Source organism: Coffea arabica, chromosome 11e (genome assembly GCF_036785885.1).
Source record: "Coffea arabica cultivar ET-39 chromosome 11e, Coffea Arabica ET-39 HiFi, whole genome shotgun sequence".
NCBI lineage: Eukaryota > Viridiplantae > Streptophyta > Magnoliopsida > Gentianales > Rubiaceae > Coffea > Coffea arabica.
The window spans coordinates 50,396,661-50,420,737 of NC_092331.1; the positions used below are offsets into that span (position 1 = coordinate 50,396,661).

The window sequence follows — 24,077 nt, forward strand, 5'->3', positions numbered from 1 at the left end:
ACAAAATTTTATCCTCCATAAACAAGCATAATAATGTCTAGCTAAAGACATTAAAAAAGGGAGGCAACCCAATTCAATTTTTAGTTTCTTTTTATTATTAGTTTCATTATATTTATCTTGGATTTTTCATATTTAACATGTTTAATTTTGGTTTTTATGTTTCAATGGTCAGAAAACTTCCTCCCGATAAGACGTGCCCCCGCCTTGAGGGCACGTGGTAAGGTGCTAATAATCTGCTCCACCATAAGAAGCATTTACACCAACATGCTGTACCCACGCCTACTTGCGTGGAGAGCTCATGTTTTGACTTTGAAGGCCGATAAGGCAACATGACGCGCGCGTGCCTAGAGTGCAAGTTGTAACTCGTAATTAGTCAAATTCATCATCAGAAGAGTTTCGAGCAACAAGACGTGCCCACGTCTTATTCCAACAAGGGGGAAGTTTAAAAAAAGGAGACAAAAAGATTTTTTTCTCTTCTTCATTCATTCTTCCTTTCCTTTTCTCTTTCCTTTCCTTCTCTCTTCCTTTTTTCCTCTCTTTTTTCTTTCTATCTTTCTTTTCTTTCCATTTTCTTTGCCACAACCGTCTGTCTTTCTTCACCATCAACTATTGCGCCCCAAGGAAGATTACCATTGCTATTGGATCAATTTCATCCCCCTCCAATTTGCTTCACTGTCAGCAATCATAGCCCATAAATTTGTCGGTCGAATTGGTGTACCATTAAATGGGATTTCTTACCTATATGGGCAAATCCATCAAATGGATGGTCGGTTGGCCAACATCGAGTTTCATGTCTTATGCCTCTCATCTATAACTGTGCCACAGCCCCCCCTTGATGGTCAGGGAAGTTTCGTTGCTCCCTTCCTCTACTTTTATTTTTTTTTATTTCTTACATAGGGACAATGTAAGATTTAGGTATGGAGGAGGGGTAGTATTTGCTAATTATATTGAAAAAGTGCAAGTGTAGGTATTTTTGTTGGAATTTTTGTTCGACTTTATTGAATTTTATCCAAATTTTGCCATTTCTAGAATATTTTTGTGGTTATTCCTGATTAATAATGGTTAGATATTTTAAATTTTTCTATTGATAAGGTTTTATGTATTAATGTATCAAGTATGACATAGTTAAGTCTAAACGTAACTCTCTGGCAAATATTTGAGATTTTGTGACTTTTACAATTTTTGATTAATTTTTCTAGATATTGTAAACATTTGTCTGCCATTTTTCATATAAATTGATTCAACTATTGATCTTAATTCTCCATGTTCAAGAGATGAAGCATGTTTGTGATCTTTAATTTTATTTTGTTGCTAATCTGTGAATCATATTTGGTTATACTCCGCTGGTTATCGTTGCCTAGTAACCGGGGGTTTTCACCAAAAGTGTCGACTTTCACATCAAAAAATGGCGATAGCTATGAGCATGTAGTCATTAAGCGATGAGAGCTGAGTAATCGGGTTCCTTCATTTAGTAGATATTGAAGTTCGCGTCAAAAGATTTGAATGGCCAAGGACTATTCTTTCTCTCCTAAAAAGAAAAAAAGAGAAAAAAAATGAAAAATGTGCGAGTATGCAGTTGATTATGTTAGCTTGCCAATCCATGGGTTTAATGTTGAGATTTTACCTAATAGTCGAACCGTTTGCTGATAAATATTGGTTGAATATTTTATATTCTTAGATTAGTTAGTCAAGAATTGGAAGAGTCTTTGAGTTTAAAAGTTAACCAGAGAGATATTTCTTGGGATTTAGCCACTAATGCTTGACATGTGTTTTAATTGTATCTTGGCAATGAATAATTTGATTAATAGCCATTGTTTGAATTTGTTTGCTTGATTTGTTGTTTCTCATACTTGAGGACAAGCATGATCTAGGTGTGAGAGGAATTGATAGGATGCAAAATTGCAGACGGGATCCTCTGTCCATTATATCTGTCAATTTTTCCTATCTAATGCAAAACTACATTGTTCCATTTACTAATACTACTGATGTGGCACATAACATTAAATGCATATTTATGGGATGTTTGGTAAATGGGTTTCAATTTAATTTTAGTATGGACGGCCTACTTTATGAATCAATATGACTGCACGTATATGCAACTCTAACAAATTCAAGAATCTCATCCTCAAATGCTTGTCTAATCTCATCTGAATCATGCGGCGCGAAATTTCAAAGTAGAAGACTATGGATACAATTAGGATATTATTGAATTTGAAACCTATTTACCAAACACCACTTACATATGCATTTAATGTTATGTGCCACATCAACAGTATTAATAAGTGAAATTACGTAGTTTTACATTAGACAAGAAAAATGGACAGATATAATGGAAAGAGGATCCCATCTGGCAAAATTGTTATTCAATTTATAATTATTTCTCCTTGATTTTAGCCAAACATTATTTTAATTACTAGATTTTACTTATATTTGATTAATTGTGCTAATTGTATGGAATTATGTGAGACGTGAATAAAATGAGCAATTTTTCAGCATTCTAAGAGTTACTTTGATGGTGACACGTTCGGGGCCGGTTTCCAAGTCCAAGTCGAATTCAAGACAGTTTTTGAAGGAAGATTTTGAAGACTTTAATTTTCATTATTAGTCTTAGTATTGAATTAGGAAACTTGGAATATTATCTTTGGTAGTTTACTTTTTCTATTTTGGGGAATATATCTTATTATTAGTATTTCATATTAAGTAGGAAACAAGAGAAACTAGGAAAGCCGGATTCCCGTTTGATTAAGAGTTGGCTAGCAATAATTTCGGGAGGACTCTTTGAAGTATCAGACACAACTGTGACTTGTTTCATTATTCTTCTTATCTTTCGTTAGTTTTAGGGAAAAGACCATATGCAACTGTATCAATGGAGTCTTGTGGATTTTCCTCGATGATGCGTGGCTAAATCCTTTTTCTAGCTTAGGAGTAACACATATTTGGTTCATCTACATCTGTGAGATCTAATTGTTTTTATCAATTTCTATTATTCGTTAGTATTCTATATCTTTTGGCTTAATTTCTTATGGTTATTTTTTATTTGAATATCAGGACCCGATATTTAATTCAACTTGATAATCTATTGTCAATTAGGATAGTTGAATCCGTAATTGTTTACTTGTCCCAAATAAGTGATGACTAATGTGATTGGGGCCACGTTATGGAGATTATGATCTAATTTAAATAAATTCTGATAGTGTGTTTATTAATTAGAATAGGGTTTTTCTAGTTTTTAATGCAAGTAAGAAATTAGATTTTACAGGCATACTTAGGATTGCTTCTTGGTTAGAGAAGTAGTTAATGAGCGTACCTTAACTATTGAGACATTAAGGAAAAATTGGTTGTTTTATCGCATTTATTGCGTGTATGACAACTATAACCTGTTTATTAGTGCATAATTGAGATAATTCTTACATCGATGATCAGTTGTATGAATCACTTTCGAAGTTAATTCTTTGGCTAGAGCTTGTTAATCCTTGGTTTAATTTAATTTACTCTTGTTTAATTAGTTTTATTTTCATTAAGTGCTTTATTCGAATTTTAAATCTCCCAAAACCCCCCTTAATTGACTCTGTTTGAAAAGAAACAAGTTTCCTCCCAATCTCTGCGGAGACAACCCTATTGTACTTGTTTACATCTTTTAGAGTAGCAATTTATTATTGCACAGGCGTGACACCTGTCACAAAGATATGATCTCATTGGCATTTGAGTCAAATCATTTCACCAGATATCACAATAACACAATGATTTTATACGAATATTTCATGAGAATATTTCTCATATAATTGCCATACAAGAAATTATATTCACTTCAAGTGAAGACTCAATCTTTTCAATTTTTTTCAATCCTGTTAGCCAATAATCTCACCAGAAATCATCAACATGGATGACCACTAGTTTACTATTAGGAACTACTATTTTCTTGCCCAATAATTCTTTGTTTCATGTAAATGGCCGTAGTCTATTTACCTACTAGGAACCATTCTCACAAATCTCCATGGATTTTCTTTTTTCCAAGAATATCACATAAATAACTCAAGTGCATTCACATTATGTTTACACTTTTAAGTGTGTATCCATTTGGACAAACTCAAAGAAGACTCAAAGAAAGGATTAAAAAAATCAAAAACATGATTCTCAATTTCATTTAATGTCATAAATAATTGCAACTTTAAAATTCATATTCACAAGTTGAAAAAAACAACATGGTATCGCATGAAAATTACATACACTTTTTTTGTGCACAATAAAAATTAATATCATTTGATTGTGTACCTTCAAGTAATGACTCTAATTCTTTGCATTCATTTTTAGCAAAGAAAATACCTCCACTATTTGTAGTACTTTAAATGTATGCAACTAAACACATAGTGCAAATCTCTTGTAGCGTACATTTATTTACTTCAATATAGATGGTACAAAAGTCCAATTATTATAACTATAATTTATATAGTTGGAGGTATAAGGATCTCACCAAAGTTGTTTCAAGTAATACCAAATAAGAATATCGTAAATTAAATCCCACTGAGCACTTAAATCCATATGCATCTATTTGATAGTGCATTTCATAAGAATGCAAAATTTACAACTTGTGAAAAATGGACACTTATATGACGTTTATTATAGACTCAAAATTCTCAATCATAAATTTCAGTGGTGACTCCAAGCACTTTCCATTCCTTTCTCATTCTGAATTTGATATGCCATATTAAATGAGCAATAACAGCATGAAATTCATTTCACTCGTTATGGTTTACGAGCTATATGAGATGTAACAGCTCTAGGACACACATCATGGCCATAAACACTAATGAATCGAAATATGGAGTAGTATCCATATACTAGTATAAACAAGAAAGTCACAAGCACAGATAATGGGTATATGATACACGTACAAGCATGTATATCTTTTATTAAAGATAACATATTATCATACAAGCCTCAAGTAGTGTGCAAAACCTTCAATGGCATGCACATAATCTATGAATTGAAAGAGATTTACTACTTTGTATACAACATATCAAATTTATCCAAATTAGTGGTTGCAAGATAGCTAGCTAATGGCACATTCACAGAGGCTGCATCGGAAAAGAAGGCGATGGAGGCTGGCGACTCCTCAAAACAAGTTAATGGAATTATGTCTGTTGTCGCAAACGGTGCACTCGCGAAAGTAGACCAAGTTCATGACCCACGTGATATGGTGTCAGTGGAGACACACCCCTTGTGGGTACAAGTACAAGTACAAGAACAGAAATGAAATCCTCTATGCCTCAAAACCCACAGATTAAAGATGTGCCACAATTTAAAAATGTGTTCGAAGAGTTTAAATGAGAGAAAATACATGGTAAGATCCCCCTCATGTATCAAAAGCCTTTTCGTCATTTAAGACCAATATGCAAGGATGACAAAAATGAAGAAAAAAAAGATGATGCATGCACAACGCGATAAAGACAGAAATCAAGACCAGAACCTAGTTCACGAGCAATTTACCCAAGTTATTTCAAAGAAAGCGAGGAAGCAGCTCTCAAAAACAGGTAAAACAATGCAAACACGTCAAGATGTTAAACCAAATTCTCATGCTCACTCACAATCCCACAAATGTGGGGCACCCTCATGTGGATAATTTCTTTCGATTCATCTGTTATGTGTTTATATTAGCAGATTTTTCCATATGTGCGTATTATTGTTGATACTTAGTTGTCCCTCTTTACTTAAGAGAGGTCAGGTTTGGCCCCCCTCTAATTCGCTGTATTCTTTTCGATTATAAATAAATTAAGGGATGGCATCCCTTTTAAAAAAAAAAAATTTAGCTAGCTAGTCAATCTGGTCAAGCCATATTGCAAAAATTGGCACGAGTCAATCACAAGTTGATTACATTAATTAATATATTAATTCTTCTCTATGTTTTTTTTTTCAGTTGTGTATTATATATACTTACCATTCTAGCCAATAGACATATTGTCATTGCAAGTAACTAGATTTACCTTAGTACAATCATTATTGTTACCAGTTTGCTCATTGGAAGAAATAAGAACTCTTTTTTTTTTTTTTTGTTAAGAAGGTACCTTTGAAATTTCTTCCGGAATGTATGGTGGCAACTTGTCTAGTGCAGCAATGAATTGCAATTGTTCAACAATTTGAACTCCCTTGATCTGCTTTTTTGATGCCATATTTTTTCCTACACATCCTTCCAAATATTTTGACAACTGGATAAGAAATTTCATAAAAGTTATGAACTTCATTAGAAAGATTATATAATAAATAATTCAAGCAATGGAATTCAACAACTTCTCTTTTCTAACGTTTCCTCGTGAACTTTCTTTTCCGCTTATTTATCTTACTTGCCGAGATCTTCGTAGAACTTTTTTTCTTCATCCATTGGTAGGCTACTCTAGTCATTGAGTTGATAATAAGAACTTGCAAGTTGAACTCCATTTTGATCTAAATCACTTTAAAATTATTATTCTGCTAGAACAAAAATATAAATGTTAAATAGAAAAATCAACAATAATAAAATAATCTTAAGTATAACAATATAAGGATGCATAATTGTGAAGGGTTGAGGCACGAATATCTCATTCTTTTTAAGGTAATTCAAGTGACTACGGAAGAATCAACTCCAATACAGGAGGATCCTCTGTTTGTCACCTCTAAGATACAACAATCTAGTCACATTTACTATCACTCTCACCATTCTACACAACTAAGACCGTATAACTCCACTAACACCGATTTTTCTTGCCAAGTTATGAGATAGAAATGTAGAGAAAATTGGGTGTCTTTCTCTTGTTACTTATCACTCTCAAAGTACAAGTAGTAGTAATATTAGTACCATTTTCTAGCTGAAAATTCACACACATATATAGGTGATAAAGACTAGACAAAAGCATAAGTAATAGTTGTAGTAGGCTACTAATAATTCTATCACTAGCAACACTCTTATATATAGATGAAAAAAGTTAGTTAAACGCCATATGTTACAATAGTAACAATATGCTAGATAAATAGTAAATAAAAGTTATTGTAATTGAAAACCTTTAATTTCTAATAAAAAGGTTAATTAATCAAGTGTAATCAATTGCCACTAAGTCCAAAAGCCGTTACCAATTTTTCTCTCTTGTAACATATGCATTTAACTAAAATTTGAGTATTTTATTAAAATACTGCAACAATTGGCATACTAGAGATTTAGTGAAAGTATCACCTTTATTAACTAGTATACTTCCATTGTCCTTACAGAAAATCTTCCGAAAAATACTATATACTAATGTTAATGTTATAGCCACATGCTCTAGATTCAGAATCCAGTTTTAGAATCAGACAGTGTGTAAACTTAAATAAATCAACATAGAGAGAAATTCACCTTATACACTAATATAGACTTAAAACAGCCATGAGTACTTCATCTTCAACTGCTCTGGTGTACAGACAAACAGCAGTAGAAACAGCATGGTGGGGAAGCTGCTCAATCACAAGGGAATATTAAGTGCAGCGATCGGTATCGTATGTTTTAGTGCAACAGGTCAATCATTAGAAAGAGTAGATCTTTAGATGTCTTATTTTATTCTTAAGAAACTTAATTTGTAGACAATTAGGCTGAGAATTAAGAACATTCTAAGTAGATAGGTCATGCATGTGAGGACCTCAAAAATTTCATTATCATCTGGAAAATTAAATCAAAATATTAAAATTATCCAATAATATGTATTTATATTTAAATAATATTGTTTTCAATCATTCAAATGTTACATTTCAATTTATTTGAATTTTTAAGATTTAATTGACGGTTCGCGTTCGGTAAAGCCCTAAGTTGAATTTTCGCGCACCGACGCGCAAATTAGTCCTAAGTTGAAATGTAGTATATGTAGAGGCTATAAAAATGTATAATTAAGTTGGAGAAATGTTAGATGAGGAATGTGAGGACTCGCAATTTATTTCTTTTAAATTCCCATTCTGAGGTTATTTAATTAGTTAATTGTTCAATTATTTCGAATATTATTTTCTAGCCCTATTGGACCCAATTCTATAGCATTATAGCTCATGAGTAATTTTAAGGCAATTAGTTCGCAATTCAAGTTTTGAAAGTTGTTAAGTGTGAATAGTGCCCGTAGGCTCAGGAATAGTAACTGACTTGAGAGTTCATGAGCCCGAATAATGGGAGATTTATACCCTAGTCTTAAAATAGGTATTTTTATGCCTAAATATCCATGTATTAGTTAGAAATGCCATCGTTATAAGAATTTCTCAAAAATTTCACCTTATCGCGCATAAGTGGGAAATACGCGTTTTACGCGCGCGATTTATTTGAAGGACTTTAGAACCTTATTTTGAGGTCATTAAGAGTGAATGATAATTACATGAATATATGTGCATTAGAGGTTTAGTGCACAGTTAAAACAAACCTCAGAGGAAACGGGCGCGAAACGCGCGCGCGATGCACTGTTCACGGTTGACTTGGGAGCACAAAAGTTGTACCACACTCAAGCTTCTCAAGGAAGCTCTCCATTTCAGATTTTTCCCTCCCTTTCCCCTCACCATAACCGCCGGTCTCTACTCTCTCTCACACTCCAAATTTCACAATTTTTCCTCCACCATTTTCTTGCTCCAATTCACACCAAATTCACCACACAAGCTCAAGACAACTTGGACAATCACTTGGACAAAGAAGGAGCTGCACATTCACGGATTTTCTTGGGGCTTTTGGGACACCAAAATCTGACCTTTTAGCACACAAGTAAGGTAACCATGATCCACTCTTCAATTCTTGTTCAATGAAGGCCAACTCACACTTAAGAGCTTGATTATGCTTATGGGTAGCTTATTATTGTTGGAAATTGTTAAATGTGGGCTCTATGAACTCCCACTTTGATTTGATGGCTGTGATGATGTTTGATGATGGTTTTATTGTTGAATTAGTGCTTAAGGAAGTAGATTAAAGGTGCATTATTGCTAGAAACTTCATTGAGCTCTTGAAGCAAAAAGTTCCGATTCTGCCCCTGCCAAGACCGACCTTTTTCATGCGAAATTCTGAGGTTTTAACGGCTTGTATTTGATTTTTATGTGTTGTTGGAGTTGTGTGTAAAGTTTCATTGAAAGATATTGAGGTTTGGTTGACCAAAGGTGATGAATTCCAAAACCAGCAAAATCTGGAAATTTTTCCCGAATGGCACAGGCAGCCATTTTGTTTCGATCATAACTCTGCCCTCCGACATCGAAATTGAGTGCCATTAGTGCCATTAGAAACTAGACTCTTCCAGCTTTCCAACGGTGTAAAATTCACGTCCTGGTTCCACCTGAGTGAACCGTGGCAGCCTTTTAAAGTCACCTGTCCTGCTCCACTGGTTCACTGGAAGCCAGGATATGAGCTGCGTTTTGTTGCCAGATTTCGAGCTAGTTATGAGTAGAATTTTAAAACGATTTCTTCTGAAAAATTGTATCCCTATGAGTGTAGTTTCCCACGCTACCAACCATGCTCAAATCTAAGTTGAATTGAATGAGATGTGACCAAAATACGAAAACTGCTCTGCTGTTGAACCAAACTGTCCAAATTTTCCCAGTTTGTGTTCGAGTTTTTGATCTGATTCTTGACAAGAAATTGAGTTTCATGGATTGTGTAAATGTTAAGCTGAATGTCTATGGTCATTTGAGGGAAAATGCACCACTTTCGTAGTTGAAATGATGTTGAGGAATTGAAGGAAAAGGAAGGTATATGCTGTCCAAAAAATTCTGGAAATTTTCCAGATTTTAGTCGAATTTTGGGGGTCAATTTTGACAAATTTTTGAACTACTTGGGCTGTATACATGTTAACCTATATGGGTAGTATTGTTTGGGTGAAAATGTAGCTTTTGGGTAGTTGAAAAATTTTGGATAAATTGAAGGGGAAATGGACTACTTGCTACCGAATGCACCTGAAATTTTTCCAGCTTTGAATGATAATTGTGAACTGTTTTCACGATGACTTGAGCTCAAATGATTTGTGTATTAATTAAGGGGATTGTATAGCTCAATTTGGGACAAAAATCTAGTAGAGGTTACGTCCAAAAAGTGGACCAAAATCTTATTCTTCAAGAAGATACCAAAACAGAATTTTTGTTTGAAATTAGAAATGGTTTGATGTTTGGATTTCATTGTGGGTAAATGTGGACCAAAGTTGTCCCAAAAATGTTTTATAGCATTAATCGTTGTTACTAGGTCCACTTGAGTTGATAACCTTGAATTTTATTAGACCAAATGCCCTATTTTGAGGAATTTGTCAAATCTGGAAATTTTCCTAAAAACTCAAGTTTTTGCCTTCATGAAAATCATTGGACTAAGTTGGTCATGGAATTTGGCATACTTAAGGAGTTTTATTTTATAGAAATTCTAACGACTTGTTTTACTTGGTTTATATGATTGCCTCTTAAAGGAATTTCCCAAGATATGTTTGGGAAAAATTTGAGGGGAAAATTCCTCTAAATGGTTTAAATGTGATTTTTCTCAACTTGTGACACCAAATTGGTGTTAAATGGCTTATATGATTCTAGAACTTGGATGTTGGAATATTTGACGAATTTAGCAAGTTTTTGGGTTTTAAAGAAACCTCAAAATTTAATTTCACTCGATTTGTGGATTTCACTTTGAGAAAACGATTAATACTAGTTTGGGATTTTTGAGTGAAATTAAATGCTAGTTGACTCGAGTTAAATTCGCCAACTCAAAAGTGGAAATTTATGTGAATTATTTGTATGATTTTAGGAGTTGGTGAAGAGCACAATCTCGATCAAAGTTTGGAATTCTAGACACTTCACTTGAGGTGAGTGTCTCTTGCATGAATCGTGTTTAACTGCTAGTTGAACTACTTGTTAAAAGTACTTGCTATAGATATCATGAAATGTTATATGCTATGTGATTGCGTGAAATGCCACAAGTACAAGTGTTGCAATGTCGATTGAAGCGTGGTCTCGTCGACTAAATAAACCAAACGGATGCACGTACCACGCTCTATTAGAGTGGGAGGTACCTCTCTGCCGTCTTGGTAAAAGTGCTTGCAATATTCGTGTTGGAGTCGGGCCCAAAAATAAGGGGGAAGACGTTGCTAGGAGATGTGTAGATTAGGGAAAATGTCTACATGGAGTTTAGGTAGTGAAAGTTGACGGAGTGTCAACTACTATAAATTTTCTGATCAAGTGCGTGGACTTTGGCTCCTGAGAGCCCCGTATCCTTTTCTTGTCATGTTATTTCGCTTTCTTAAATTGTTAAGTGCTTACTTGTCTATTTGTACTTGTTAAATTGCCTTATGTGAATTGCATGTTTAGAGGCACCACTGAGCTATTGGCTCATCCCTTCCAAATTATTTTCCTTGACAGGTTCTGAAATGCATGAAATCTTGGAGAACTAGAACAGAAATGTTATATTTTGAATGCCCACTTTTGTAATTGTACTTTTGGAAACGTTAGTATCTTTTGAATGATTTTTGTGTTTTTGGAAAAATGTGAATCCTGTGGTGCTTCTGTGCCCTGGATTAGGAACTTTAAATTGTAAATTAAGTTGAATTTAAGTATACTAAGCTCGACTTTTTTGTTGGTACTTGGAATTGTGTTTTGGGCTGTATAAGTTGAATTGTATAAATTATTTAAGTACGTGACTTGCTCGAGAAGTAAGGTTTATTTTCGATTTATATTTGGTGAAATTAGTTACTAGAGTGCATGAGTCCTAGCGAGAGCTAGGCAGGCGACCCGCCAACCCTTTGGTTCGCCTTAGGGAGAAGTGGGGCCGCCACAGGTGGTATCAGAGCTTTAGGCTCCAAATCTCTGTAGTGTATCCTAGGCTTTAAAACTTAGGATGCCGGACTATGGTGTTAAGTGATTATTGGATAGAATATTAGGGACTAGAGTTTCCTCTATTATAGGAAAAGAAAAGAATTGGGTGAGGTGATTTGAAAAGTAGTAGGTGAAATTCTTGAACAATAATACTAGTCGATATTTATCGGAACAAGTGTGACTAAGATAAACCCTAGAATTCGAGGTATCCTTTAAGGTTTTAATTTTATATATATATGGGTGTGAAATTGGGGAATGCTTCTTAGATTGACGGTTTAAGTAAGAAATCCTGTGAACCATCTACGAGGTATAATGGGGATTGAGTCGATTTGCACTTGGAAATGGCCAGTCCCAGTGTGAATTGACTTGGTTCCTATTTGACTCCTAAGTTAGTTAGTGTATCTATTCTTTGAGTTTGAACTCGAAACTTGAGGCTTTAATTGAGAAACCTATGGATCTTTTGTGAGCCAAACCCTCAGTTGGTCCTCGTCCTTGCTTATGCATGATATAATTACTTGTTTATTCACTATTTTCTGTGCTTATTTGGATTCGTAAGTGTAACATGACTTTGTATGTCTCTTTTGAAGATGGAATGCCCTTTTGTAGTGCACTTGTGTACCCCCTTTGTTATAAATTTATGAAATATGATCTTTGACTGCATTCAAAACTTCTACTTTATTAATATATCGCCCTACGCTATTTTAAGTTCTGGTCCTCTATAGGAATTAAAGATGGTAGGAAGAGAGATTAGTGGCTTTCTATTGCCCAATTGGAGGAAGTTGCTCAAATCCTGGTAGGACATGATAGGAGCTAGGTGAGAATAGAGTTTAAGTTATGATAGAGGGATATGGACTTTAATTTCAAATGACCCTAGTAGGAGTTTTTCTTAAAAAGAGTATTTGGCTATGACCCTCTCCTAATGGTGATTAATACGTAAACGCGAATTAAGAAAAGAATGGGACGTGGTCCTCTAAGTTAAATAATAGTGACGCTTTTGGGATGGAAGTATAAGGTTGTCAATAACTAGAGATTGAGAGTTGTATTGCTACTACAAGGCCCTAAGAGAGTAATTTCTGACTGTAGTCGGGAAGGCAGGGTTTTGGAGAGATTAGGATAATTCCTCTAATTGAGGATTGCTGAGAGATCTATTGGAATGTGAGGAGCAGGATTTTTCCCCTATCACGTTTTGGAGACGGATGTACAAGTGGGAATTAGATACGAACATGGGATCTTAGAAAAAGCATACACGTTAGCGTTTTAATCCGAGTGTAAATGATAGTAATGACAATTAAGGGTAAATACCAGAGTAGGAGTAGTGTTCTAGCACCTTTCTATGTCGCCCTACCTGTGCTTAGATTTCTTGTCTATCCGAGTAAAGAATAGCTAAGGTCAACTTTCGGAGGTCAGTAAAACGAGGACATGGTGAGTTTGGGAGAGATGCTTAGAGAAATAGAGGCTCTTCAAGAGAAAGTGGAATTTCAGACGAAACTAACGGAATACTGGAAAGGACGATGGAAACAAGAGTTCGTGAAGAAGCTTGAATTGGAGAAAAAGTATGTGGACATACAAAAGAAATACTATGAGGCGTTAGAGTTAATATATGACAAGTCCGAGGAAGTGTGTCCTCCTATCCCGATTGCGTCTCAAGGAGTGGTTAACAACCAAGGAAAAGGGGGTGAAGGAAGCTCCAATGGTTCAAAAAGGAAGCGCAAGGGAAGTGACGGGGATCTAGTACCAGTTTCCCTTTGTGATTATTGTAAGAAACCAAACCACTCTGCCGACAACTGTTGAAAAAAGAACTATAAGTGCTTTAGTTGTAGAAGTTCTAAGCATTTGGTGTCTAGCTGCCCACACAAAGTAGAGAGGGTTGTGAAGGATCCTTGATATCTCATTTGAACTTCCTGTACACTTTGGTATTCTTGTAGGAACTTTGGTACTTAATCTATGACTCTTAGATTTAGTATCTGGTGTTAAGGTGAATTGGTCGAGTTAAGTGCTTAGTACGACTCGTCCCTGGGGAAAACTTAAGCAATGCTTCGTATATATTTTGTGATCGGTCCCGTGGACAGGTTTTAATCTATTATGGATATTCAAACTTCTAAGTTTTACATCTAATTCCTTTGGTCCGACCTGCACCCATTACCTAATCGTTTGAATTAAATGGAAACCTTTTTTTTTTTTTACTTTTTTACTTGTACTCCACCAACACTACGTATAATTCCAAATACTTGTTGTCCATTTTTCCACAAGTAGATATATTCCTAATAACACCGTTAATTTCAAAAGCAAAATTTTGTGGGGTTTAAGTGCATTCTTTTGACCAAATATTTACATGACCAACATTAAACATCTGCTAAATGTTGAGTCCATTTACAAATGTTGACGCTTTAGGACTAAAACCTAAATTTCGATAACTGCACGTTTAATTTTTTTTCCTTCTCGACTCACCTTCGAACTAAAGAGAAAGAAAAACTTTCTCTTCCTTTTGACGCATTTAGTACAAAATAGTTTTATTGGAAATTTGTAAACTCGATTGGTCAATTGTAAATTTGGACCACATTTTCTTACAAGTGTATTTAGTGGCAAAGGTCAATTTAATTATGATAATAATGTAAGAAGGCTTTTCCTCAACCAAATGAGATTTATAGTTAATAAGAATTTGAGGAAGGATTATTGTTAAAACCTCTTTCTTGTGTACGTCTCCCCTCCATATATATATGTATATAAATCTACTTTTACTAGCTCAGTCTCAAATTGCAGAATTACTCTTCTTAAATTACTAGGGGAAAAAGGAAGTTTGAATTAATGATTTTGGTAAAAACATGGATTTTTGGGTCATGAAGAAAAGTCTGTACCTTTAACTCTGTTTGGAAAATTTAAAGTATATTGTTCCCATGAAAATATCCGTTATGCACGGAAGCCTCAATTATCTTTCTCGAATCGTGACTGATGTGTTTGGGACGAAATTCTCATTAGCCGTTTTTAGAGACAAAGAAACAAGGCCTGTACAAAGTTGCTTCTTCAGAAAATCGAGTGCTAATGAATGATTTCTTTGACCATTTTGAGTCCAGAGGGTTAGTAAGTCTTATCATTTCATTGGAAATATACCACTCTACTTTGGTTTGGAATTTATGACGGAATTTTAGTACATGGAATCATGGGCTTGGGAAGCCTAAGATGAACTCTGGTGTATTTCAAGTACTTGGGATTGCACAATAATTTCAGCTCCGTTATAAGACGTATTTTGGCTTAGGTTTAAAAAAAAAAATTGACTTGAGGATCCTTTAAGATTCTTAAACCAATTAGTGAAGTAGTTTACCAATTGAGCTTGCCTTTAAGTAGGGCTAGGAGTCTTAACGTTATCCTTGTGTCTCCGCTAAGAATATCACCCAGAATTTAGTCGTATGCTTTAACCAGAAGAGATAAAGGAGAGAAAAGATTCCAGATCCAACCATTATACGTAGATTGAGGTTCTAAAACGAGTTGGAAAAGTGGCTTATTAAGTCAGATTTACCTTCAAGTATGGACAAGGTCCATAACATCTTCCATATATCTATGCTTAAGAAATATCATCTCGATCCAAGTCATGTGATTTATTTAGATAAGATTGAAGTGGACGAATCCCTATAATATGAAAGCATTCAATTAAGGTTTTGGATTGTGAAATTAAAGAATTGAGGAATAAGAAGATTGCTTTAGTTAAGGTTTTGTGGAGAAATCACGACATCGAGGAGACAACTTGGGGAGTAGGAGAAGACTTGAAGAAGAAGTATCCAGAGTTAACCACAAGATAAGGTGAGAATTTTGAGGACAAAATTCTTTTAAGGGGGGAAAGATGTGAGGACCTCAAAAATTTCATTATCCTCTGGAAAATTAAATCAAAATATTATTGAAAATATTAAAATTATCCAATAATATGTATTTATATTTAAATAATATTGTTTTCAATCATTCAAATGTTACATTTCAATTTATTTGAATTTTTAAGATTTAATTGACGGTTCGCGTTCGGCAAAGCCCTAAGTTGAATTTTCGCGCACCGACGCGCAAATTAGTCCTAAGTTGAAATGTAGTATATGTAGAGGCTATAAAAATGTATAATTAAGTTGGAGAAATGTTAGATGAGGAATGTGAGGACTCGCAATTTATTTCTTTTAAATTCCCATTCTGAGGTTATTTAATTAGTTAATTGTTCAATTATTTCGAATATTATTTTCTAGCCCTATTGGACCCAATTCTATAGCATTATAGCTCATGAGTAATTTTAAGGCAATTAGTTCGCAATTCAAGTTTTGAAAGTTGTTAAGTGTGAATAGTGCCCGTAGGCTCAGGAATAGTAACTGACTTGAGAGTTCATGAGCCCGAATAATGGGAGATTTATACCCTAGTCTTAAAATAGGTATTTTTATGCCTAAATATCCATGTATTAGTTAGAAATGCCATCGTTATAAGAATTTCTCAAAAATTTCACCTTATCGCGCATAAGTGGGAAATACGCGTTTTACGCGCGCGATTTATTTGAAGGACTTTAGAACCTTATTTTGAGGTCATTAAGAGTGAATGATAATTACATGAATATATGTGCATTAGAGGTTTAGTGCACAGTTAAAACAAACCTCAGAGGAAACGGGCGCGAAACGCGCGCGCGATGCACTGTTCACGGTTGACTTGGGAGCACAAAAGTTGTACCACACTCAAGCTTCTCAAGGAAGCTCTCCATTTCAGATTTTTCCCTCCCTTTCCCCTCACCATAACCGCCGGTCTCTACTCTCTCTCACACTCCAAATTTCACAATTTTTCCTCCACCATTTTCTTGCTCCAATTCACACCAAATTCACCACACAAGCTCAAGACAACTTGGACAATCACTTGGACAAAGAAGGAGCTGCACATTCACGGATTTTCTTGGGGCTTTTGGGACACCAAAATCTGACCTTTTAGCACACAAGTAAGGTAACCATGATCCACTCTTCAATTCTTGTTCAATGAAGGCCAACTCACACTTAAGAGCTTGATTATGCTTATGGGTAGCTTATTATTGTTGGAAATTGTTAAATGTGGGCTCTATGAACTCCCACTTTGATTTGATGGCTGTGATGATGTTTGATGATGGTTTTATTGTTGAATTAGTGCTTAAGGAAGTAGATTAAAGGTGCATTATTGCTAGAAACTTCATTGAGCTCTTGAAGCAAAAAGTTCCGATTCTGCCCCTGCCAAGACCGACCTTTTTCATGCGAAATTCTGAGGTTTTAACGGCTTGTATTTGATTTTTATGTGTTGTTGGAGTTGTGTGTAAAGTTTCATTGAAAGATATTGAGGTTTGGTTGACCAAAGGTGATGAATTCCAAAACCAGCAAAATCTGGAAATTTTTCCCGAATGGCACAGGCAGCCATTTTGTTTCGATCATAACTCTGCCCTCCGACATCGAAATTGAGTGCCATTAGTGCCATTAGAAACTAGACTCTTCCAGCTTTCCAACGGTGTAAAATTCACGTCCTGGTTCCACCTGAGTGAACCGTGGCAGCCTTTTAAAGTCACCTGTCCTGCTCCACTGGTTCACTGGAAGCCAGGATATGAGCTGCGTTTTGTTGCCAGATTTCGAGCTAGTTATGAGTAGAATTTTAAAACGATTTCTTCTGAAAAATTGTATCCCTATGAGTGTAGTTTCCCACGCTACCAACCATGCTCAAATCTAAGTTGAATTGAATGAGATGTGACCAAAATACGAAAACTGCTCTGCTGTTGAACCAAACTGTCCAAATTTTCCCAGTTTGTGTTCGAGTTTTTGATCTGATTCTTGACAAGAAATTGAGTTTCATGGATTGTGTAAATGTTAAGCTGAATGTCTATGGTCATTTGAGGGAAAATGCACCACTTTCGTAGTTGAAATGATGTTGAGGAATTGAAGGAAAAGGAAGGTATATGCTGTCCAAAAAATTCTGGAAATTTTCCAGATTTTAGTCGAATTTTGGGGGTCAATTTTGACAAATTTTTGAACTACTTGGGCTGTATACATGTTAACCTATATGGGTAGTATTGTTTGGGTGAAAATGTAGCTTTTGGGTAGTTGAAAAATTTTGGATAAATTGAAGGGGAAATGGACTACTTGCTACCGAATGCACCTGAAATTTTTCCAGCTTTGAATGATAATTGTGAACTGTTTTCACGATGACTTGAGCTCAAATGATTTGTGTATTAATTAAGGGGATTGTATAGCTCAATTTGGGACAAAAATCTAGTAGAGGTTACGTCCAAAAAGTGGACCAAAATCTTATTCTTCAAGAAGATACCAAAACAGAATTTTTGTTTGAAATTAGAAATGGTTTGATGTTTGGATTTCATTGTGGGTAAATGTGGACCAAAGTTGTCCTGAAAATGTTTTATAGCATTAATCGTTGTTACTAGGTCCACTTTGAGTTGATAACCTTGAATTTTATTAGACCAAATGCCCTATTTTGAGGAATTTGTCAAATCTGGAAATTTTCCTAAAAACTCAAGTTTTTGCCTTCATGAAAATCATTGGACTAAGTTGGTCGTGGAATTTGGCATACTTAAGGAGTTTTATTTTATAAAAATTCTAACGACTAGTTTTACTTGGTTTATATGATTGTCTCTTAAAGGAATTTCCCAAGATATGTTTGGGAAAAATTTGAGGGGAAAATTCCTCTAAATGGTTTAAATGTGATTTTTCTCAACTTGTGACACCAAATTGGTGTTAAATGGCTTATATGATTCTAGAACTTGGATGTTGGAATATTTGACGAATTTAGCAAGTTTTTGGGTTTTAAAGAAATCTCAAAATTTAATTTCACTCGATTTGTGGATTTCACTTTGAGAAAACGATTAATACTAGTTTGGGATTTTTGAGTGAAATTAAATGCTAGTTGACTCGAGTTAAATTCGCCAACTCAAAAGTGGAAATTTATGTGAATTATTTGTATGATTTTAGGAGTTGGTGAAGAGCACAATCTCGATCAAAGTTTGGAATTCTAGACACTTCACTTGAGGTGAGTGTCTCTTGCATGAATCGTGTTTAACTGCTAGTTGAACTATTTGTTAAAAGTACTTGCTAGAGATATCATGAAATGTTATATGCTATGTGATTGCGTGAAATGCCACAAGTACAAGTGTTGCAATGTCGATTGGAGCGTGGTCTCGTCGACTAAATAAACCAAACGGATGCACGTACCACGCTCTATTAGAGTGGGAGGTACCTCTCTGCCGTCTTGGTAAAAGTGCTTGCAATATTCGTGTTGGAGTCGGGACCGAAAATAAGGGGGAAGACATTGCTAGGAGATGTGTAGATTAGGGAAAATGTCTACATGGAGTTTAGGTAGTGAAAGTTGACGGAGTGTCAACTACTATAAATTTTCTGATCAAGTGCGTGGACTTTGGCTCTTGAGAGCCCCGTATCCTTTTCTTGTCATGTTATTTCGCTTTCTTAAATTGTTAAGTGCTTACTTGTCTATTTGTACTTGTTAAATTGCCTTATGTGAATTGCATGTTTCGAGGCACCACTGAGCTATTGGCTCATCCCTTCCAAATTGTTTTCCTTGACAGGTTCTGAAATGCATGAAGTCTTGGAGAACTAGAACAGAAATGTTATATTTTGAATGCCCACTTTTGTAATTGTACTTTTGGAAACGTTAGTATCTTTTGGATGATTTTTGTATTTTTGGGAAAATGTGAATCCTGTGGTGCTTCTGTGCCCTGGATTAGGAACTTTAAATTGTAAATTAAGTTGAATTTAAGTATACTAAGCTCGACTTTTTCGTTGGTACTTGGAATTGTGTTTTGGACTGTATAAGTTGAATTGTATAAATTATTTAAGTACGTGACTTGCTCGAGAAGTAAGGTTTATTTTCGATTTATATTTAGTGAAATTAGTTACTAGAGTACGTGAGTCCTAGCGAGAGTTAGGCAGGCGACCCGCCAACCCTTTGATTCGCCTTACGGAGAAGTGGGGCCGCCACAATGCATAATCCTTTAAACCAAACAACTTTCGCCCAGCGAACTTTTGTATGGTCCTCTTGCAACACCGTAGAAAACACCTTACTTCGCAGGAAGCCAGTACGTTAAATCTTCTTTGTTACAAAGAGGGGAGATGACTAAGGAACTAGCCGCTTGTTGGTCATTTCCATTGATCTTCATCAACAATTTCACGTCAGTGCTATTATAATTGCTACCAAACATAAGCGAGGAGCGGCAAGGACAAACAAGTCATCAGCCAAACAAACATAAGCAATATTAAGTTTATCACATTGTGGGTGGTAATCGAAACCATCATGAAACAATATTCCTTTCCAAAATCATCCCCCAAAGACCTACATAACAAAGAGGAAAGATAAGATCAATAAGGCCACCATGTCTAAAATCTCTTTCACGAGGAAAGGGGGAAAAAAATTAAAGAATCATTAAAACTGACTGAATAATGAGCAGTGGTTACACGACTTTGCACCCACAAACAAGAAAGCAGGAAACCCCATCAATTCCATGTTAACATATAATCAGAGATAGATCTACAAGCTGCAACTGCATTCTTATTCTTGCTAATAACAATAGGTACCATCCAAGGGCTTGCCCCGGGGGTGGGGCATGTGCCCTCTAGTGGCTAAAATATAATTCTAGTTTTAGGCATGGTATTTTCAAATAAATTTAGTTTTGCCTTATAAATTTGTAATTGTGCCCCTCCTGACTTTTAAGATATTGGATATTAGAATTTTTTTTTTTTTTAATTTTTGCCCCAGTTAACTTGTAGACAGTCAATTTATAGATGTACCTATAATTGATTTGATAACAATTCTTAATTAAAAAACAAAATAACAAATATGAAATATTATCCTTGTTCTGCCACTGCAACACCTTTTTTGATCTTTTTATTAGCGCCTTAGAATATATTTTCTCTGTCCCATTTTGGGAATACCACATACTTTCAACAGTGCTTAGATTTTAAATGGCTGTGGGTTATGTTCTAAAAATGCTGTGTTTGAACTGGCTATGGAGCCTGGCTTGTTGATCCATTCAAAGTAGGATCGACTGGTGATGGGATTACGGGCCTATTCCCATGAAATGTTTTCAAGCTCCTTTGGGGAAAGTGGAAGCATAAGAAGAATGCAAAGTTGAAAGTTGTGTGTAGATTGCAATGGGACACATACGTGGAAATCTATTATACTAGAAATTTATTAGTCCATGTTTTCTAAAAGATTTCTAATAATATGACATATATTCTTGAATTATTTACTCCTTAATCAATTCAAATAATGTAATTTAATAGTTATTGGTTTGTTTAGTTCAAATGTCTAAATCACTATATTTTAGTTAGAAAAATATTTTGTTAAACTAACTTATCGAAAAGCCTCTCTAAGTAAATATTTTATTTTATCACTTCCTTTAGACATAAAAATCCTAGTTGAACTAACCTATCAATAACCTTTTTTAAGTAAAATTTACTATATTTACTACTTTTAACGTTTCCCTTAGTTGCAAATGACAAATAGCACATATATATTTTAACATGTGTCATTTCTCAAGGATTTTGAATTATTTTAGTTTTTAATTAATTTCAATTAATGTCATCTAATGATTATAGTTTGTTTAATTTACATGTTTAAATCCTTATATTTTAGGTAGGAAATATTTTTGTTAAATTACATTATCAAAACACCTATCTTTATTTTAACATTTCTTTTAGGCAGAAAAGGTTTGGTTTAACTAACTTATCAATAATTCTCTCCAAGTTAAATTCTTTACTTTAATGTTTTCCTTAACTTCAGATGACAAATAGCATGTATTGTCATTTGTAAAATTTTTTTGTGTATACGATATTATAAATTTAAATGAATGGTTTGGCAAACTGATAAATATCAATGCATGAGTGTCGTAAAAATGTAAAAATGATACATCTTTCACTCAATCCTATTGTACAAATTGAGAATTTTACTTATTGTCTTAGTTATATATATATATGTAATAGGTGGAGGGTTTTTTTTTATCAAAAACCTTCACAAATTTTCAAAATCCCAATCCCTTTTTCCTAGAATTTTACATTTATTTTAATTCACATATTGGCTCCACAATTTGGTACAATCAAACCATTTCAAATTCTTTTGTTTGTTATCAGTATGCAAATTAAATTTTCACGATTTTCAATTCCTCCCTATGTCTAGTTGACCCTTACTTGCAATTTCAAATTTATGTAAAACTTATCCAAATAACATTTGCAAAATTTTAGATTGATAATACAAAATTTAATTACAATTCCCAGGGTTGTATAATAATGAACTAATAACACAAATTATTTACAATTTTAGTATAGACCTCTTTAGAGGCTCCCAACTCTCCATCATTTTTCCTTATAATTTTTAATTATTTTTAATTAAATAAATAACTTTCAATTTTTACATTACATACTTACCATGTATGCGGTTATAAGTTAGTTACATTTTCGAAATATTAACAACATTCAAAATACTAGCACAATTTGAAATTACATACTTATCGTATAGGCATTTATGAATGAGTAACATTTCTAAAAATATTGACTAAACTTAACATACTAACGCAATACCACACTTATAAATGATTATTGCTAATAAGGAAAGAATATTTGAAATCCTTCAAATTGGTAATAGCAAAATGAAAACAACTTATCAAATATAAAAGATAAAACATACTATCAAATTCAAAAAAGAACTAGCATTTACTCCTGTGATTCTTTTAGGTAATTCCAACATAAATATGTATTATTAACTTTGGTAATTCTAACTTAAATATGTAACTACTGTTTAGACATTAAATTAAAATGTCCAATTTATAAACATACAATATTTATATTGTCTAAAGTTAAAAAATCAAAAGAACAAATTTATGTATGAAAAGACAACACTTTAATTTTTTGTTAGGGCACTACCCAAAAACATACTATTAATTTGGCAAGAACAAAATAAAAAATAACTTAGGAAATATAAAAAAAAATAATATCAATTTCAGAAAAGAAATAAACAAATGACGGTAGTTTTTACATTTCATATTCTTTATTTGGGACAGTTAAGGCTGGGCAAAAATACTCACCAATTTAAAAATCTGTCATATCTGATTTGATTCGATCCAAAAATTAGGATATTCAATTCATATAATTTGATCGGATTAAAAAAGAATTGAGTACCAGTTTAGATATGGAGGGAGTTAGGTTCACATAATTAAAAACTAACAGATACCCAACGCGCTCGCATATATATTTTTTATTTTTATAGATATACTATAAAATAATATTTTTAGAGCTAATTGAGTAATTTCATTCAACAAATTGCATTACAAATATGAAAAAGTATAGTTTGTTTATAAGTTTCATTTGTAGAGGTCATGATCTTTTATTTTTTAGAAAAGAGTTTAATTAATATGAATTTTATATTTAAAAAAATATGCTACTTATTTTAATTTTTTATTGATTTTGAATTCTTTGAATTTTTTTCCTTTTTTCTTGTGTTCTCTTCACATATTTGTTTCTTGCTACGAGATTTTTTTGAGAAAAAAATCTTTAATAAATCTTATATGAATATGCAAAATAAACTATTAAATTAGTATAAATTATTTTTAAAAATTAAATAATAAGTGGGGCAGAACGGGTACCCGTTAATCTGATCCTATCTCAGTGGGTACCTGTTAGAGAAACCCAATTTCTATTCTTTTCATGTACTATTTTACATATTTCATAATTGAAATTCAAATGATAAGGTTTTGTTTATAGTAATAATTCAAATCGGTATTAAGTAGCTACTTTCATTAGTATTTATATTTTTTTCCTAGTTTTTCTCATTATTATTATATACAAGTACATAGTGTTGCTTTGTTTATTTTTGTTGACTTCAGTCTTTCTTAAGGTTCATTTGGGGTTACAGTGACTTGTCAAAAAGTACTTAGACTAGTTGAGATTTTGAAAGGATGTGTCGTGTGGTTGATGAAGAAAAAGGTGTTGATGTGTGGGTATTTTGAGTGTTTTGGTGTGTATTTTTTTATGGATAATGGTTAAATTTTGTTGGAAATGTTTTATAGAGGGTTACTATATGTATGTTTTGATCATTCAAAGACAACTTTCAATCAATTAACCATCATATTGAATGAAACTTTCAATTGTATAAATTATAATAATGGAACACGAGCAGTACAACTATGCAAAATCAGTCATTATTTGTTGCAATTCAATTAAATTTGATTTATTTTCAATACTCTAAATTTTATATTTTGGGTTCGACTTAAAATATCTTTTAACTTGTATAAACGA

At 33.7% G+C, this 24,077-nt stretch overlaps 1 long non-coding RNA gene across 1 annotated transcript; it reads left to right on the forward strand.

The window, feature by feature from the left end:
* Nucleotides 1-16,527: 16,527 nt before the first annotated feature.
* On the forward strand, nt 16,528-19,462 carry LOC113717792 (uncharacterized). Its single transcript, XR_003454495.2, has 3 exons — nt 16,528-16,749; nt 18,747-18,804; nt 19,358-19,462. It is a non-coding gene; the product is annotated as an uncharacterized lncRNA (long non-coding RNA).
* The last annotated feature ends 4,615 nt before the right edge of the window (nt 19,463-24,077 follow it).